At 45.6% G+C, this 18201-nt stretch overlaps 5 non-coding genes across 5 annotated transcripts; all 5 read left to right on the plus strand.

Moving 5' to 3' along the window:
* Positions 1 to 6554: 6554 nt before the first annotated feature.
* On the plus strand, positions 6555 to 6647 carry TRNAY-GUA (transfer RNA tyrosine (anticodon GUA)). The gene is made up of 2 exons: positions 6555 to 6591; positions 6612 to 6647. It is a non-coding gene; the product is annotated as a tRNA-Tyr (tRNA).
* A 5490-nt stretch (positions 6648 to 12137) lies between these two features.
* Positions 12138 to 12229, plus strand: TRNAY-GUA (transfer RNA tyrosine (anticodon GUA)). The gene is given in 2 exon segments: positions 12138 to 12174; positions 12194 to 12229. It is a non-coding gene; the product is annotated as a tRNA-Tyr (tRNA).
* A 348-nt stretch (positions 12230 to 12577) lies between these two features.
* TRNAY-GUA (transfer RNA tyrosine (anticodon GUA)) lies at positions 12578 to 12669 on the plus strand. The gene is given in 2 exon segments: positions 12578 to 12614; positions 12634 to 12669. It is a non-coding gene; the product is annotated as a tRNA-Tyr (tRNA).
* A 348-nt stretch (positions 12670 to 13017) lies between these two features.
* TRNAY-GUA (transfer RNA tyrosine (anticodon GUA)) lies at positions 13018 to 13109 on the plus strand. Its single transcript is given in 2 exon segments — positions 13018 to 13054; positions 13074 to 13109. It is a non-coding gene; the product is annotated as a tRNA-Tyr (tRNA).
* A 4994-nt stretch (positions 13110 to 18103) lies between these two features.
* Positions 18104 to 18195, plus strand: TRNAY-GUA (transfer RNA tyrosine (anticodon GUA)). Its single transcript is given in 2 exon segments — positions 18104 to 18140; positions 18160 to 18195. It is a non-coding gene; the product is annotated as a tRNA-Tyr (tRNA).
* The last annotated feature ends 6 nt before the right edge of the window (positions 18196 to 18201 follow it).

The raw sequence follows: 18201 nt of genomic DNA on the forward strand, positions 1-18201 counted from the left end.
GTGAGCCAGCTCTTTTAGTAGTCGCAGGGAGGCCCCCACTTTGCCTGCGATGTCAAGGGAAAGGCCACATTCGTCGCGACTGTCTAGTGCCTAGGTGCTCGCTTTGTCGGCGATTTGGGCATGATGAGAGCCAGTGTGTTCCCACGTACGCCAGCATGACGGGCCCGGCAAGGAACAATAAGCTGGCGGAACATGTCATGGATGAGGTGGAGGCTGAGGAAGCGTCAAAGGAAGCAGGGGTTATACCATCTGCTGCTGCAAAAGACCTGCAACCTTCAAGCGGTGAACACACAGTGGCGACGACGGCCTCGCAGCATGAACTGCCTCAACTCGAACAGGAGCAGAAGAAAAATCAGGAGAAGACGCCTACTGTCGAAATGGAGGATACCTCAAGGAACGAACCAAGCACCCTACAAAATGTCAAAGATGCAACTATGGAAGACACCACTGTTTCGGCCACAAAACGCTCTCATCTTCAAGCGGTACAAGGCGACCAGCTAAGTGACGGTGCAGCAGTGGAGGAGCCGCCCACCAAAGCGACACCGACGCGGCGAGAGCCATTTAAACCAAGGCCAACTATTCCGCCTGATAGAGGAACAGCAGAAGCGACGCCGAAATAGCGCTGTTTCTGTGGTAACTTTGTCCTTTTGGGATGCCGGAGCAACGTGCGTGACACACTTGACTACGCATGGAGGACGACCCAGAAGAAGCGCATCGAGCCTCTGGTAAAGGCTGGCACAGCGTGTACACAAGTGACCCTGTTAATCCGCTGAGCGCGGAAACCGCTGCCGCGACATGGTGGCCTGAGGTGAGCACCGCACGATTTGTGTGTTCCTCCAGAGATAAGAAAATATTATTTCATATGCCATTGCGCATAGCGACGTTGAATATCAGGGGGCTGGCAGCGATCAAGCGTCAGCGTCAAGTCAGCAGAATTTTCTTAGAAAATGATTTGGACATTATCGCTTTGCAAGAAACCAAAATTGAGAGTGAGGAACATACAGATCGAATGGCTGCCAATTTTCGGTCGCGATACAGTGTGTGTATATGTCATGCTGTTGGAAGGTCGGGTGGTTGCGCCTTATTTTTGAGAAACAGTCTGGGCATTGTGGAGGAAAATGTCGTAGCATCCGAAGAAGGCCGGTTACTGGTTGTTGACTTTGTACTGTCTGGTAGTGCTTGGCGTGTTATATGTGTGTACGCACCTAACAATCAGACTGAGCGTGTTTATTTTTTTTAGAAGGTTGAAGTGTTCCTAAATTGCGCGAAAAGTGTTATTCTTATGGGTGACTTCAACTGTGCACGCTTAACAGAAGATCGAGTACCCAAGTCTCCGATTCGCGATCAGAGCGTTCGGTTGCTGAACTCATTAATTCAAGACTATAATATGGAAGATCTTGGCAGTGCACTGTCCCAAGGCTCACATCCCGGTTTTACGCATTTCCAACGCGGCAGGAATGCGAGACTAGACAGAGTGTACGCCAGCTTGCAACTTGTCACAGCATGTGAAAAGTACGACCTAAAGCACATCTCGTTCAGCGATCACAGTCTTGTGATGGTTACGTTTGGTAACAAGCCCAAAAAGTCACGGTTTAGTTGGGACCTCTGGAAGCTTAACGTAAAACTTCTAGAGGATGAAGAATTCATTGAGCGAATTAAAGAAGAGATAGCTAAAATGCCCTCGACTCGCTCATGGAGCTACGCAGCAAAGTGGGAAACATTTAAGAACGACGTCAAAGGGATTGCGATAGAACGAGGAACAATACTTCATCAAAGAGGTCGGAAAATGGAGAAAGAATTGAAGTGCAATTTGGATTTCATAATGTGTATAGAAACAGCAGCGCCTGGCATGTACATAAAGAAAATCCGAGAAATAAAGAACCAGCTAGAAGCTCTGGAGACAGACAAGTACAGAGCGGCAGTGATAAGAGCGCGGGCCGAAAGGTTGTGGGCAGGTGAAGCACCGAACAAACGTGCGTTGTGCGATGAAAGGCGGTATGCAACGCAGAAAGAAATCCGGCAGATTCGGTACCACAATGAGATTACCAGCGACAAGAAGGAAATTGAGCAGGCCTTTGTGGAATATTATACAGAACTGGTAGGGAATAAAAGAACGAGGTGCGAACTGCGTGATGAATTATTATCGCTAGTGCCCAGATTAGATGAGCACACTGTTGCTCGCCTAGAACAACCTATCAGCATTGGTGAAGTTGAAAGCGCAATTGACGAGCTAGTCCTTGGGAAGACGCCAGGGCCCGACGGCCTCGGGGACGCTTTTTATAAGACTTTTCGTGATGAAATTAGCCCAGCTTTACATGCGGTGATCACGGAAGCGTACAAAGAAAAACAAATGCCGTTGTCATTTCGTACTGGTCACGTAGATCTAATCCCCAGAACGGATGATCAAAGGAAACTGCAGTCGGTAGGGTCTTATCGCCCGATTACGCTGACCAATACCGACTACAAGATATTCATGAAGGTTCTGGCCAAGCGCCTGCAAAGTGTGATCATGCAACTCGTTGGACCGCACCAAACGTGCGGAGTAAAAGGGCGCAGTATATGCACAAATGTTCATGTTGTGCGTAGTATTCTGGAATGTCGTGACGACTTTGTTGGTCGAGTAGCAATGATCCAACTGGACCTGGCAAAGGCATTCGATCGGGTATCGCATGAAGTTCTGTACAGCGTGCTCGAACATGCAAATGTAGGGTGTGTTATTCTTGATGGTTTAAAAATGGTTTATGACAAAATGGTTTATGACCTTTCGAATCATTGTTAACAAAAGCTTAAGCGAAGCTGTCCCCGTGCGGTCTTCAGTAAGACAAGGTTGCCCACTCTCTCCTTTACTTTTCGCTCTATACCTGGAGCCATTTTGTCTTTAACTGATCAACTCCGAACTAATTAACGGTTTTCGTATTGAGTCGTCCCAAGTGAAAGTTCTTGCCTGTGCGGATGATACTGCGGTGTTTTGTAGCGACCGAAGAAGTGTTCAAGAAGCAATTTTTGTTACCAAAAAATTTTGTGAACAGACAGGCGCTGAGATTAACTGGGACAAAAGTGTCGGCTTCTGGCACGTAAATTAGGAAATTGCGCCGAGGTCTTTTGCGAACCTCCAGTGGACAACCGTTCCATCGAAGTACTTTGGAGTGCCACTGCAATATTATAAAAGGAGCGCCGATTACTGGAATGACGTGATGCCCGATGTGAGGGAGAAAGCAGGGGCATTTCAAGGTAGAGATTTATCCATGTTTGCGAGGGCATCCGTATGCAATATTTTTCTAATCTCCAAATTGTGATATGTTTTGCGGTTTCTTTCTATGTCACGCGTATATGTGCAAAAAATGCACAGAGTGTTTGCTGTATTCATTTGGGCGTCCAACTGGGAAAGGACAAAACGAACCAATTTATTTCGGTCAGTTCGAGATGGTGGTGTCGGTATCACACATTTGTTTGTTCGGCAACTCGTCTCCCGTTTTATGTTTTTCAGGGATCAAAGTGAGCCCTTCTTACGTTCAAGGATGCAAGTGCGCCTAGCAAATGCCCTTCCAGATTATATTGTGTCTACTGCAGGGTGGCCAATATGCGGGTTGAAGGGATATTTAAAGGAGATTGTTGACTCTGCCTATATACTGAAGGTTCGATTCTCGATAGAATATCCAAGTCTGGTGAACAAGAAAAAATTGTACAGTGACTTAATAGATGTCAAGATGCTAGTTCCCTTGTACCAAATAATAAACAATGGAGGCCGCGGGCAAGATGATTTACAAAGAGTTAAAAAGATGCCGAACCAAAGCAAGTACGAAGTCGTTCTTTTTCAAACTGCACACTAGTACACTTCCCGTTAAACCTGGCTAGCTGACAAAGGAATATTTGTACCCTGGACCACAAACTGTTTGTTATGTAAAACGCCTGAGAACATCGAGCATGTGTTCATTGAATGCTGGGGACCCGGTATTTTATTGGGATATTCTCCAACGTACCATAAAGAAGGATTTGCCCATAACACCTATAGGAATACGCTATCTACCAACAGACAATGATCACAGAGGTATTCCCTACGACATGATAATGCTGCTCGGCCTCCATAGTTTATGGAAGACACGAATGGCAGTCAGGAATGCAGATGTCAATGTGCTGTCGGTGAGAAAAAACTTTGTTGAAAGTCTGTGTTATGTACGCGAAGTTTATCGGCCGCAGGTTGAGCCACCTTCATGGCTGAATGTTTCGGATGAACTGATCCAGTTCAGGAAATTTTAATGTATCACTTCAGTCAAAGCAGGCTGAAGTGTTTTTTTATTACTGTGTATTTCCTTTGTTTCAATAAACAGGTAATAAAACAACAAATAGCTCATTTGGTAGAGCGATGGACTATAGAGGTTCCCCGACTGCGGACATCCATAGGTCGCTGGTTCGAATCCGGCTCGACGGAGAATGTTTTTATTTGAGTGAATGAACAAGCATATCTTTTAGTGTTTGCCATTCTGGATTTGCGGGTGCACGACGGAAAACAATATTACGCCGTTTTAAACATTCCTCACTCAGGAGTTGTGTAAGCTTTAAAACCATTCTTTTGCGCGACGAAAATGCTAGCCCCGTGCGCCATTTTCTCAAACATTTCCAAACAAACCTACTTGCTCAAAAACTAACGCCATAAGGTAGATAGTAGTTGCAAAATATCAGCAAAGCCATTCCTGAGCTCTTGCCATCAGGAAGCACATTTTTAAACTTGAGTATTTATGACCTAATTTAATGTTTTACGTTGTGGAAAGGAAACGACCGTTCCGTCGATAGCTCTGATTCAAATTGACCTGGCGAAGGCGTTTGATAAAGTTCGGCACAATTTCTTGTTCGCGGTCTTGGAGAATGCAAACATTGGTGACGTTTTGCTCAAAGGCATAAGGCTGTGCTATATGAACTCGTATACAAGACTAATTGTTAATCAGGAGCTAACGAAACCAATACCACTGGAATCATCTGTTCGTCAAGGATGTCCACTGTCTCCACTGTTGTTTGACTTATATCTGGAACGCCTCTGTCTCAGTATAAATAACAGTGCAGCCATCCGTGGTTTCTCTCTGGCTCAATGTGAAGTTAAGATTTTAGCTTACGCGGACGATATCGCCCTTTTTTGTTCTGACAAAAAGAGTGTACTTGAGGCTTTACACTTGACTGAACAGTTCTGCGATGTATCAGGCGCGGCCCTTAATTTAGATAAATCCAAAGGTTTTTGGTTGGGACACTGGGGCACTAGACCAAGCCAGTTTGGAGGCATATGCTGGGACTGTAGTCCTCTTCAGTACCTAAGGGTTCCGCTGCACCAAGTTCGTAACAGCGCAGCCTACTGGGATTCACAAATCGTACCTATGCGGCGACAAACGCAGGCTTGGATGGGTAGGGAACTCTCAGTGTTTGCTAGGGCACAGGTATGTAACATATTTTTGTTTGCAAAGCTTGCGTATGTCTTTCAAGTCCTGCATTGTGCGAGGAGCAAAGTACAAGTTATACACAGAATATTTGCAACATTTGTGTGGCGCTCTCAATGGGAGCCCATGCGGCGTGACAACTTGTTTCTTCCCTTAGAGTCTGGTGGAGTGGGCCTTGTTCATTTGTTTGTGCATCAACTTGTCTCCCGTTTTTTCTTTTTCAAATCGGCAAATCATCCGTTTCTTGTAACTGTGCTCATTAGGCGCCTTAGTCCACATTTGCCTTACTTATTCGCACCAACTGGGCAGGCTCGTGAGGGACGTTTATGGGGATTCCTTAAGGAGGTTGCTGACACTTTCAATTTTCTCACTGTGCGTTTCTCTGTAGATTACCTGTATAGCCTCTCGAGAAAGCAGATGACCCAGGCTCTCACTGAGTCTTTGTTCCCTACACCGTTGTATCGGCAGCCTTATCTGGGGTTTTTGGACACCACTGTTCTAAAGCGTGTTAGGCAAATGTGCATTCAGGCAGCTGCAAAAACGTTCTTTTTCAAATTACATCAGCGACGTTGCCTGTCAAGACATTTCTTCACAATAAGGAGATGTTTGTGCCCTGGTCGGTAAATTGTCGTCTCTGTAACGTGCCTGAAACAATTGATCATTGCTTTATTCTGTGCCGTGATGCTATGTTCTTTTGGGACATACTACAAAAAACTCTTAAAAAGGACATTGAAATTACGCCTTATACAATTAGATTTTTGCCTCCTGACAAAAACTCTGTCGTGCCTTACGAACTATTTGTGTTGATGGGACTGTTCAGCCTTTGGAAAAGCCGCATGATCGACAGGCATGCAGAGCCACCAAGATCGTCGAAATCCGTGTTTCGGGAGCAGTGTGCTTTGGTGAGAAGTGTATATGCTGCACGTGAAGAACCTCCAAACTGGATGCCGTATCTAGACGCATGTGTATGTCTCCCAGAGTTTTGATGTTCTGATGATTGTGCATTGTCGGGCTGGGGATATGACGGGCTCGTATTAAGCAGCCCGGTAACTTTAGACATGGACATGTTTAAGTAAGTGGAGTTGTTCCTTTTTACGGAAGTTTTTCCATGCAATAAAGAAAAAAAAAGTTTCGTCGATAGCTCAGTTGGTAGAGCGGTGGACTGTAGAGGTTCTCCGAACTGCGGACATCCATAGGTCGCTGGTTCGAATCCGGCTCGACGGAGAATTTATTTTATTTGAGTGAATGAACAAGCATATATTTTAGTGTTTGCCATTCTGGATTTGCGGGCGCACGACGGAAAACGATATTACGCCGTTTTACACATTCCTCACTCAGGAGTTGTGTAAGCTTTAAAACCATTATTTTGCGCCACGAAAATGCTAGCCCCGTGCGCCATTTTCTCAAACATTTCCAAACAAACCTACTTGCTCAAAAACTAACGCCATAAGGTAGATAGTAGTTGAAAAATATCAGCAAAGCCATTCCTGGGCTCTTGCAATCAGGAAGCACATTTTAACTTGAGTATTTATGACCTAATTTAATGTTTTACGTTGTGGAAAGGAAACGACCGTTCCGTCGGCTTCCGTGGGAGACGTACGTGTGATGGCAAGCTCTGAGCGTGCCTCGGTATCGGTCATGTCTGGCCGAGGATGCGGCGAACGTCGCCCACCACTGGGCTATCGCATGGTTCTACTTACGTTTCCTTCGGGAGAAGCAATGAAGACAACGGTTTTCCTTCACTGTGATATTGCCGGCCGGCCTTATCGCATACAGGATTTTCCTGAGCCGTTGGAAAAGGCCGGTGTACTACCCTACCTGGCTGGCATATGACCCTTCCAAATGTCTCATATCTGGATGCTGAAGATGAAGACTGAAGGAAGCTGAAAGAAGGAGCGCTGGAAGTGAAGAGACGCTACTGTGCGGTCATCGACCCGAACAAGCGTGAGTTGGTTTTCAAGGTGCACTGGGTGCCTTTCTACGTTTCGAGTGAAGCGGTGCAGAGGACGTTCAAAGACTTTGGAGATGTGAAAGAAGTCACTTATGAGCAGCGGAACAGCCTGGGGTTTGAAGAGGCCGAATCGACAACTCGCCTAGTAAAAATAGTGCTCAAAGAGGGGCTTTCGATCGAGGATTTGCCCCACATGTACAAGTTTTACGGAGGGCATGTGTTAGTGGTGGTGCCTGGACGGCCACCAGTATGCTTAAGGTGTAAGAAGACAGGCCACATTCGACGTGATTGCCGCACTCCGAGATGTAGTTCGTGTCATATCTTTGGGCACGACCAGGAGGGATGCGTCCGCACGTATGCCCGTGTGGCCACGGGTATTGTGCCCCCTCAAGACGACGGGAGCGAGTTGATCATGGACCAGGAGGAACTGGAGAAGGCTCGATCCCTGCCCCCTACAGGATCCGGAGAGGGACCTGATGTCCAACAGCCGGAACACACCACCGGCGGAGGGAAGACGCAAGTTAGCGAACCCGCTGCAGAAACGACTGGAAAGGGGGAGGAGGCTGTTATGTCGTCAGATCAGCCAACAGCGAAAGGCACTTCGGAAGGAAACGTTGCTGAGTCCCCGATGGATATGACAACCGCCTCCATGAAGAGACCACGAGACTACGAAAAGGTACCAGCTACAGAACGGGAACTGCGTCGACTAGAAAAGCAGTGGAGGGTGGAAGGCGCTAAGAAAGGCAAGTTAGCCTTATCGCAAACCGCGTTGCGTTCCTCGTTGCTCACTCGCGACGAGAGACTGAAGTGAGCCTTTAGTCATTGTTTGTTAGCTGGGTTTAAAGTATGGCTTATTGGAAAAAACCGCTAAAAGTGTGCACTCTAAACGACCGAGGGCTCGCCTCGAGACGGAAGCAAGTGCAGTTGAACCGTTTGTTGACCGAACTAGATTTAGACATCGTAGCCATACAAGAAACAAAGGTTGAGGATGAGCAGCAAACAGATAATATGGTGTTTGGTTTTCGGTCACGCTTCAATGTTTGCGTAAGCCATGCAGTCGGTTTGTCGGCAAGTTGCTGTCTTTTCCTGAGGAAAAGTGTAGGCATAGCAGTGGCGCAAGTAATAACTTGTGCAAGGGGGCGTTTCGTCGTGTGCGACATCAAGTACGAAGCCTGTGCGGTGAGGGTGGTGGTCCTGTATGCACCAACGACACAAAAAGAACGGCGCGACTTTTTTGAGCAGTTGGTGCCTTTCCTTGAATGCAGTCGTGCGCTTATATTTTTGGGAGATTTCAACTGTGTTGTAGACTCTAAGGATCGTTCAAATAGAAATGTTGGAAAAGACCAAATTGCCAAATTGCTGAAGTGTGTCATCAATGTGTGCAGCTTAGAGGACGTATTATTCCTGGTGAATGGTGAAAAACGTGTGCATTTCACACATTTTCAAGGTAGTAGTAACGCGCGACTTGACAGAATATATGCGTCGCCAGAGTTTTCGCCTACCTGTGAACAGTATGAAGCGAAGCAAGTGTCATTTAGCGACCATTGCTTAGTTACGGTCACGCTGGGCGGAGCGAAGCAGTGTAAATCAAAAATGAACTGGGACTTATGGAAAATAAACTCGAGGCTTACTGAAGACGAACTATTTTTAAGAAAGGTTAAGGAAAGCATTGATATTTTCTATGAAAGCGAAACAGGCTGTATTTAATCCTGGGAACGATTTAAACAGGAGGTTAAAATGAATGCAATTGAGCGCTCTTCCATTATTAAGTATGAGGAAAAGAAAGAAGAAAAGCAACTGCAAGAGGTCTTAAGATATTTAGGGCGTGAAGAAGAACGAATGCCGGGTATGTTCATGCATGATATAAAAGGCATCAAAGTTAGGCTAGAAGCTTTGGATGCCCAGAAGTACAGAGGCGCTGCGATAAGAGCGCGCACGGAAAAATGGCTCGGTGGCGAGACGCCAACAAAACGCGCCCTCGCTGATGAAAAGCGATATGCGCGCGCGAACGAGATAACGGTTATTGAATACAAGGGGCAGAGGCATGATGAGCAAGACGGAATTACGAGCGCCTTCGTGGAACATTACCGTGAGCTGTTTTCGAGCAAAGCACCAAGTGAAGAAAGGTTTAGAGATAACTTTTTGCCTCTGATGCCAATATTAGGCAAAGAAGTTACTGAAGAGTTAGAGAACGAAATAAGTGTGGAGGAAATAGAAAAGGCCATTGATGAATTGAATGTCGGAAAGTCCCCGGGTCCAGATGGTTTGAGTGTGGCCTTTTACAAAACCCTTAAATGTGAGTTAGCTATCATGCTCTATAGGCTTTTCAAGGAATGCTTTGATGTGAGTTATCTGCCACCGTCGTTTAGTAACGCGCATATGGTCTTGGTTCCCAAGACTGAGGAGCCAGCCATGCTTTTAAAAGTTACAAGCTACAGACCGATCACGGTAACAAATGTTGATTATAAAATTCTGATGAAGGTGTTAGCTAAGAGATTGCAATACATTATAAAAGATGTTGGCGGACCTCATCAAACATGTGGAATAAAGACCAGAAGCATATTTAATAATATTCATGTAGAGCGTAGTGTGTTCCAGTGCTGCGATGCTCTAAACAAGAGAGGGGCCATGATTCAAGTGGATTTTGAAAAATTATTTGATCGTGTGTCTCATGAAATATTGTACTGTTTGTTGGAACATATTGGTGTTGGTGCCTTGTATTCAAAGGAGTTGAAATGGCTTATGCATGTTGTTCTACACGCCTTATGATTAACAAAGTGTTATCTGAAAGAATTTATGTAAGAGCATCCGTGCGGCAGGGATGTCCACTGTCTCCTCTCCTCTTTGCTATATATTTGGAACCAATGTGTAGAATGATTATTGCTAACGAATCCATCCGTGGTTTTAAGCTGGGAGTATGTGAAGTGAAAATATTGGTATACGCTGATGATGTGGCGCTTTTTTGTGAAGGTCGCGAAAGCGTTTCGGAAGCTTTGAAAGTAACACAATGGTATTGCAGGCAGACTGGTAGTGCTGTTAATTTAAAGAAAAGTCTCGGAGTCTGGCACGGGGAATGGGAAGAGGAACCGGAAAATTTCTGTGGAGTAAGATGGGCTACAAAGCCCGGAGATTATTTGGGAGTCCCATTGGACAAATACGGGGAAAATACGAATTACTGGAATGAAAAAGCGGAAGAAATACGGGAAAGGGCAAAAGGATGGATGGGACGTAACCTCTCTATTTTCGCCCGTGCGACTGTATGCAATACCTTTTTGGTGGCAAGAATAATGTATTTACTTCAAGTATTGTATTGTGCTCGAAGCAATATACAAAGGTTCCATCGTGTATTTGCGGTCTTCATTTGGTCGTCCAACTGGGAACGAATTAGGAGAGATAATCTCTTTCGGCGAGTTAAAGACGGAGGGTTGTCTGTGAGGCATCTATATATGCGGCAGATTGTTTTAAGGTATTGTTTCCTACGTGACCAAAAAGATGCATTCCTGAGAACATTTATGCAAATCATGCTATCCAGTGCAATTCCAGAGTTTATAGTCGCTTCATGCTCTGCTCGGGGATACACTGTGTCACGCTTCCTGCGAGAAGTGGTGTGGTCGTTCAAGTTTTTGCGCGTGAGGTACTCTGTAGAGTATTTAGCGACGGTACCACCTAAGCGACTGTACAAGGATCTTATTTCACAATTGTTCCCAGCTCCATTGTACAGAACATTATACTGTGAAGGCCCAGGGAAAGATGTGCTCAAACGAGTTAAAAACATGTCTGTTGCACCGGGCGTAAAAACATTCTTTTTTAAATTGCATACAGGAACCCTCCCAGTCAAAACATGGATGGAAGAAAAGGGCCTTTCTGTACCTTGGGGCTCAAACTGTCTACTATGCAGGAAACCTGAAACAGTTGAGCATGTGTTCCTGGATTGTTGGGATGCGGTGTTTTATTGGGATGTCTTACAAAGGACACTTAAAAAAGCCCTGCCATTGACGCCACGTGGAATTCGGTACTTGACAACTATTAATGATGATTTTCAGTGTGTCCTCATCATGCTACTGGGCCTTCACAGTATTTAGAGGAGTAGGATGGCTTATAGACACTGTGATGTCGATGCACGATCTGTATGTGATTATTTTGTTGAACAAGTGTATAAACTAACAGAAATTTTGAAGCAGCAAGACGCTTCGGAGGAGGTCTTGAGTCTGATGGGCGAACTTGTGGTAATGAAAGTCCATTAGACACGGTTGTCAGCCAAGGGGCATCGCAACCACGATCTTTTACTAATGTATTTGTACCAATTCATGCAATAAGGAAAAAAAAGTCGATAGCTCAGTTGGTAGAGCGGTGGACTGTAGAGGTTCTCTTACTGCGGACATCCATAGGTCGCTGGTTGAATCCGGCTCGACGGAGGATATTCTTTTGTCGAGTGAACTGGCATATCTTTTGAGGTTTGTTATCCTGACATTGCAGGTGCAAAACGGAAAACATATTAGGTCTTTTTAAAAAGTGCTCACGAAGAAGTTGCGTAAGCTTTACAACCATTTTTTTGAGCCACGAAAATACTATCCCCGCGCGTCATTTTCTCAAGCATTTACAAACAAACCTACTTGCTCAAGAACTAACGCCATAAGGTAGATAGTAGTTGAAAAATATCAGCAAAGCCATTCCTGGGCTCTTGCCATCAGGAAACAGATTTTAAAACTTGAGTATTTATGACCTAATTTAATGTTTTACGTTGAGGAAAGGAAACGACCGTTCCGTCGATAGCTCAGTTGGTAGAGCGGTAGACTGTAGAGGTTCTCTTACTGCGGACATCCATAGGTCGCTGGTTCGAATCCGGCTCGACGGAGGATATTTTTTTGTCGAGTGAACTGGCATATCTTTTAAGGTTTGTTATCCTGATATTGCAGGTGCAAAACGGAAAACATATTAGGTCTTTTTAAAAAGTGCTCACGAAGAAGTTGCGTAAGCTTTACAACCATTTTTTTGAGCCACGAAAATACTATCCCCGCGCGTGATTTTCTCAAGCATTTACAAACAAACCTACTTGCTCAAGAACTAACGCCATAAGGTAGATAGTAGTTGAAAAATATCAGCAAAGCCATTCCTGGGCTCTTGCCATCAGGAAACAGATTTTAAAACTTGAGTATTTATGACCTAATTTAATGTTTTACGTTGAGGAAAGGAAACGACCGTTCCGTCGATAGCTCAGTTGGTAGAGCGGTAGACTGTAGAGGTTCTCTTACTGCGGACATCCATAGGTCGCTGGTTCGAATCCGGCTCGACGGAGGATGTTCTTTTGTCGAGTGAACTGGCATATCTTTTAAGGTTTGTTATCCTGATATTGCAGCTGCAAAACGGAAAACATATTAGGTCTTTTTAAAAAGTGCTCACGAAGAAGTTGTGTAAGCTTTACAACCATTCTTTTGCGCCACGAAAATGCTATCCCCGCACGTCATTTTCTCAAGCATTTACAAACAAACCTACTTGCTCAAAAAATAACGCCATAAGATAGATAGTAGTTGAAAAATATCAGCAAAGCCATTCCTGGGCTCTTGCCACCAGGAAACACATTTTTAAACTTGAGTATTTATGAGCTAATTTAATGTTTTACGTTGTGGAAAGGAAACGACCGTTCCGTCGATAGCTCAGTTGGTAGAGCGGTGGACTGTAGAGGTTCTCTTACTGCGGACATCCATAGGTCGCTGGTTCGAATCCGGCTCGACGGAGGATATTCTTTTGTCGAGTGAACTGGCATATCTTTTGAGGTTTGTTATCCTGACATTGCAGGTGCAAAGCGGAAAACATATTAGGTCTTTTTAAAAAGTGCTCACGAAGAAGTTGAGTAAGCTTTACAACCATTCTTTTGCGCCACGAAAATGCTATCCCCGTGCGTCATTTTCTCAAGCATTTACAAACAAACCTACTTGCTCAAAAACTAACACCATATTTAGATAATAGTTGAAAAATATCAGCAAAGCCATTCCTGGGCTCTTGCCATCAGGAAACACATTTTTAAACTTGAGTATTTATGACCTAATTTAATGTTTTACGTTGTGGAAAGGAAACGACCGTTCACCAAGAGCGAGGGCGGACATGACGGAGCACCAAATGGATGTCGCAGAGACGGAGGAGGCCGCAAAAGGGGTCGCAGAAGCTGAAAAGCTAACAGCAGCGGCAGGCATGTTTGTGCCCCCGGGGGGTGGGGACGAGATGCTCGGTGGACCAGACAGGGAAGTGGCACTGCCAAGCAACGGACCGTCGGAGGAAGAAAGGGTGAGCGATGCCGAGAGCTCAAAAATTGAACTTCCGGAGTCTGCGGGCAGACGGGGGACCCTCGAAGGGAGCAGCGGCCGAGCGACCAACGTCCAGGGCCCTGCGAAGCGTGCCCACGACGGGAGCGCCAGTCAGACGAACGAGGCAGAGGCAGCTAGCAACGACGAGCCGCCGATAAAAACGCCAATAGGGAGGAGGGTGACCTTCAAACCAAGACCGGATGTCTCGGAGCACAGGAGAGCTGCCGAAAAGCCGCCCTTGTCACAAGGTCTGCCAGTCCAACCTCATGGCTCTGGCCTCAACGAAAGTTTCTAGCGTCATGCTAGACGTGAAAGGTAAGCACCATGCTCTTGGCCTCTTTTCACTCTAAGAAAATGGCTTATGTACTGTCACTAAAGATTGCGACCCTTAACGTGAGAGGTCTAGCAGCGAAAAGGAAGCAGAGCCAGGTCCTGCGCCTTTTAAATGAAAATGACATTGATATACTTGGAGTTCAAGAGACAAAAGTCGAGGGTGAACAAGAGACCGAGAGCATGGTGCAACGTTTCACGTCGCGGTTTTACGCAGTTGTCAGCCATGCAGTCGGTACTTCTGCTGGATGCCTCCTGTTTGTGAAGAAGTTTCCGGGTCTTGTAGTGCAGTCGCATGCTTCTTTTCCGTCGGGTCGGGGTGTGGTCCTCGATTTTAGTTTTTGCTCGGCTGAGTGGCGTGCTGTTTGCATATATGCACCTACGGTAGTTGATGAGAGGGCTGCTTTGTTTGATTTTGTTGAAGAGTATTTAAACACGGATAAGCAACTTGTCTTTCTGGGAGATTTCAATTGTGTACTGAGCTCCGGTGACAAAACTAGCCATCGTACATTTAGGGATCGTAGCACAGAGGTACTTTCGGGCTTGATTGACGAGTTTGCACTGGTAGACGTTGCAGAGTGTCTCACGAGCGAGCGACGGGTTCAGTATACTCATTTTCAGGGTGGTAGCCACGCCCGCCTTGACAGGATTTATGTGTCCGCAGAACTGTCTCCAAAATGCCAGGATTATTATGTTTTGGCGGTAACGTACTCAGATCACTGCATGGTTCTGTGTACAATTGGAACAAGAAAGGGAGGTAGCGGTTTTAATTGGGAATTGTGGAAGTTAAATAATAAACTGCTGAACGACGAGCAATTCACCAGACTAGTAGAAGAAGAAATTGGTAAGATTTGTCAGGAGGAAAGCCTCGAACTGGGTCAAGAATGGTAACTGTGTAAGCAACAAATTAAAATCAAAGCTATAGAAAAGGCCAGCTGCATACGGTTTCAAGAAAAACAAAATGAAATGCATTTAAGATCTTTGCTAGATAAATTGTTAGCCCTGGAGTGTAACATGCCAGGGTTATACATGGACGACGTAAGAAAAATAAAACAAAGACTTCAACTGAATGACGAAGACCGTTATCGCGGAGCACTGGTGCGTGCGAGAGCGGCAAAATTGTCCATGGCTGAGACGCCGACAAAAAGATCGTTGGGAATAGAAAAAGCAAATGCAAGGCGAAATCACGTGGCAGGGGTAGATTGGGTAGGACGCACAGAAACCGATAACGAAGGAATCGCGAAAGCTTTCCGGGAGTATTATGAAGATCTATTTTCGTCCAGAGAGGTTTATTTGGACCGTTTTAAAGAATCCTTTCTTGACGCGATGCCAAAAATTGACGAGGAACAAAAAGAAAGACTGGAGCGGCCAGTAAGCGAAAAAGAAGTGCAGCAGGCAATACAAAATTTAAACCCAGGGAAATCACCCGGGCCTGATGGCCTGAGTGCGGCTTTTTATAAAGCGTTCAAGGAACAGCTATCTCCTTTGTTGTGTGCCTTATTTAATGAAGCGTATGAACTGAAGGCACTGCCTGCGTCTTTCGGATCGTCGCACACAGTACTTATTCCGAAAACTGACCAACCAGATAAGCTTAGGCAGTTGTCGTCTTAGAGGCCCATTGCTCTGACAAACGTTGATTACAAGATTTATATGAAGGTGCTTGCTGGCAGACTACAAACGGTTATATGCGAACTAGTGGGCCCTCACCAAACGTGCGGTATCAAAGGGCGATCTATCTTTCAGAACATTCACAAAGCGAGAAGTGTGCTCGAATGCTGCGATGCAACTCATGCGTGTGTTGCGTTACAGCAGTTGGACTTGGCTGGTCGCGGCAGCAAACTCACTGTGTCGTCGATGTCGACTGTGCGCTGTTGTGCATCCTTGCAAGTCGACGGCGAGGGACATTCCTTCCCCTCGCTCCTGCTGCGGCGACCATACATACCTGACAGTTTTTCATTTTGTGTGCGGAATGGGGGAAAGAAAAAGTGTTCCTGGGGGGTTGCTTTGAAGAAGGACGCCTCTGCGTTGTACTACCAAAATCTTTGCTGATTAATAGTTTTGGAACAAAAGAAGAAAAAAGACGCCATACTTATAAATATATGTCATCACATCACATTTTGTACAGGTGCCTGGAGCACGTGAAAGTGAATTAAAAGGGCCACATAATGGGCTGTTGCCGCGCAAGGCGGACTTATTGTTGTCCGATGGTGGAACGAATCACTGCCACATCGGCGCAACTATTTGGGCCGTGACCCCTTTTCCCCAAGCATTTCTCCCCAGAAGAGGCGAGCACCAGGCCGGGGGAAAGCTTGTACCCATTTAAAAACCGGTGGGTAACCGGCGGCATCAGGGATCGAACCCGGTACCTCCCGAAAGCGAGGCGGATGCTCTACCACAAGGCCACCGCTTCGGTATTCGGATTGTGTGGCACATACTATTCTGTTCAGTATATTAGACTATGTTAATGTCGGCTCTGTTATTCGAGAGGGAGTGGCTTTGGCGTACCGTAACTGCACTACGAGATTAAATGTCAATAAGTCACTGGGGGCCCCCATCAACGTACGACGTTCGGTGCGCCAAGGTTGCCCCCTCAGCCCTCTTTTGTTCGGCATTTATATTGAAACTTTGTGTTTAAGCATCCTACAAAACAAAGACATTGATGGTTTTCGACTGCAGGAGTCAGAAGTCAAATTGCTGGCTTACGCAGGCGACGTTGCGGTTTTTTGTGTAAATAAGGAGAGTATAAAGAGGACAGTGGATGTGGTAAAACATTTTAGCAAAGTCACAGGGAGTAAAGTTAACTGGGGTAAGTGCCTGGGATTTTGGCACGGAGAATGGCAGCTGACCCCCGACACTTTCGCTAATGTGTCGTGGATTACAACGCCTGCGAAGTACTTGGGTGTGCCCTTGAAATTTTACAAGGAAAACGAGAAATGGAAAAGCGCTCAATTATCAATATTTGCAAGAGCCGCAGTTTGCAACCTGTTTTTAATTAGTAAGTTATGGTATGTTATGCAAGTGTTGCATTGCTCCCGTGTAAATGTGCAAAAATTGCATCGAGTTTTTGCGGTGTTTGTTTGGGCCTCGAGTTGGGAGATGTGCAGTCGGACAAATTTGTTCCGGCAGGTGAAGCATGGGGGGCTTAGTCTGGGTCATTTGTTTGTGCGACAGATTCTCAACCGGTTTATGTTTTTTAGGGATGCCAGCGATCCAATCCTGCGCACAGTGTGTCAACAAAGACTTGGTCGAGCGTTGCCTGATTTCGTAGTTTATACTCAATGTATGCCGGGTTCTCTTTTTGGATTCTTTATGGAAATTGTTTTGAGCGTGAAATTCTTAAGCGAACGTTTTTCGAAAGAGTATTTAAGTGATGTTAACAGGAGAACATTATACAAGGATGTTTGTGAAGTGGTGTTCCCGGTGCCATTGTATCGAGCTTTATACTATGGAGGCACAGGAAGTAATGTATTAACACGCGTAAAGAAAATGCAAGTTGCTCCGGAAGCTAAAACGTTTTTCTTTATGCTACATACCGGTACTTTGAGAGTAAAATCGTTTATGGAGGAGAAGGGTATGTTCCTACCGTTGGGGGCCCAATGTCTCATCTGCAAACAGCCAGAGACAATAGATCACGTGTTTTTGCATTGCTGGGAGGGGGTATATTTGTGGGATGTTCTGCAAAGGACAATAAAAAAACAGTTGCCACTTGATTCCCATGGCATTGTTATTTGCCATTGGATAACCACGATGATATGCCGTTAGACCAGGTTATGTTAATGTGCCTCCACAGTATATGGCGCGCACGAATGGCTGATTATCACTGCGATCCAGATGCACGGCCAGCACGCATGTATTTCCGTGAAAGTGTGCAGCGATGGCTCGACGTGCTTAAATTGCAACCATGTGCTCCTGAGTGGCTGTCAAAGCTGGAACCTTTGACGGTGCTCAAGGAATTTTAACATGACAATGCCTGCCCCTCAGTGGGTGTTAGGCAACGCTAACTACCTTTGTGTACATATATGTTCCTGTTGTTTTGAGTTCCAGTGCGGTGTATTTGTGTCAAAGCCAGGCAATAAAAAAAAAAGGAAACGACCGTTCCGTCGATAGCTAAGTTGGTAGAGCGGTGGACTGTAGAGGTTCTCCAACTGCGGACATCCATAGGTCGCTGGTTTGAATCCGGCTCGACGGATGATAT

Source organism: Amblyomma maculatum, chromosome 11 (assembly GCF_055883805.1).
Source record: "Amblyomma maculatum isolate TAMU_Amacu chromosome 11, ASM5588380v1, whole genome shotgun sequence".
Lineage (NCBI taxonomy): Eukaryota > Metazoa > Arthropoda > Arachnida > Ixodida > Ixodidae > Amblyomma > Amblyomma maculatum.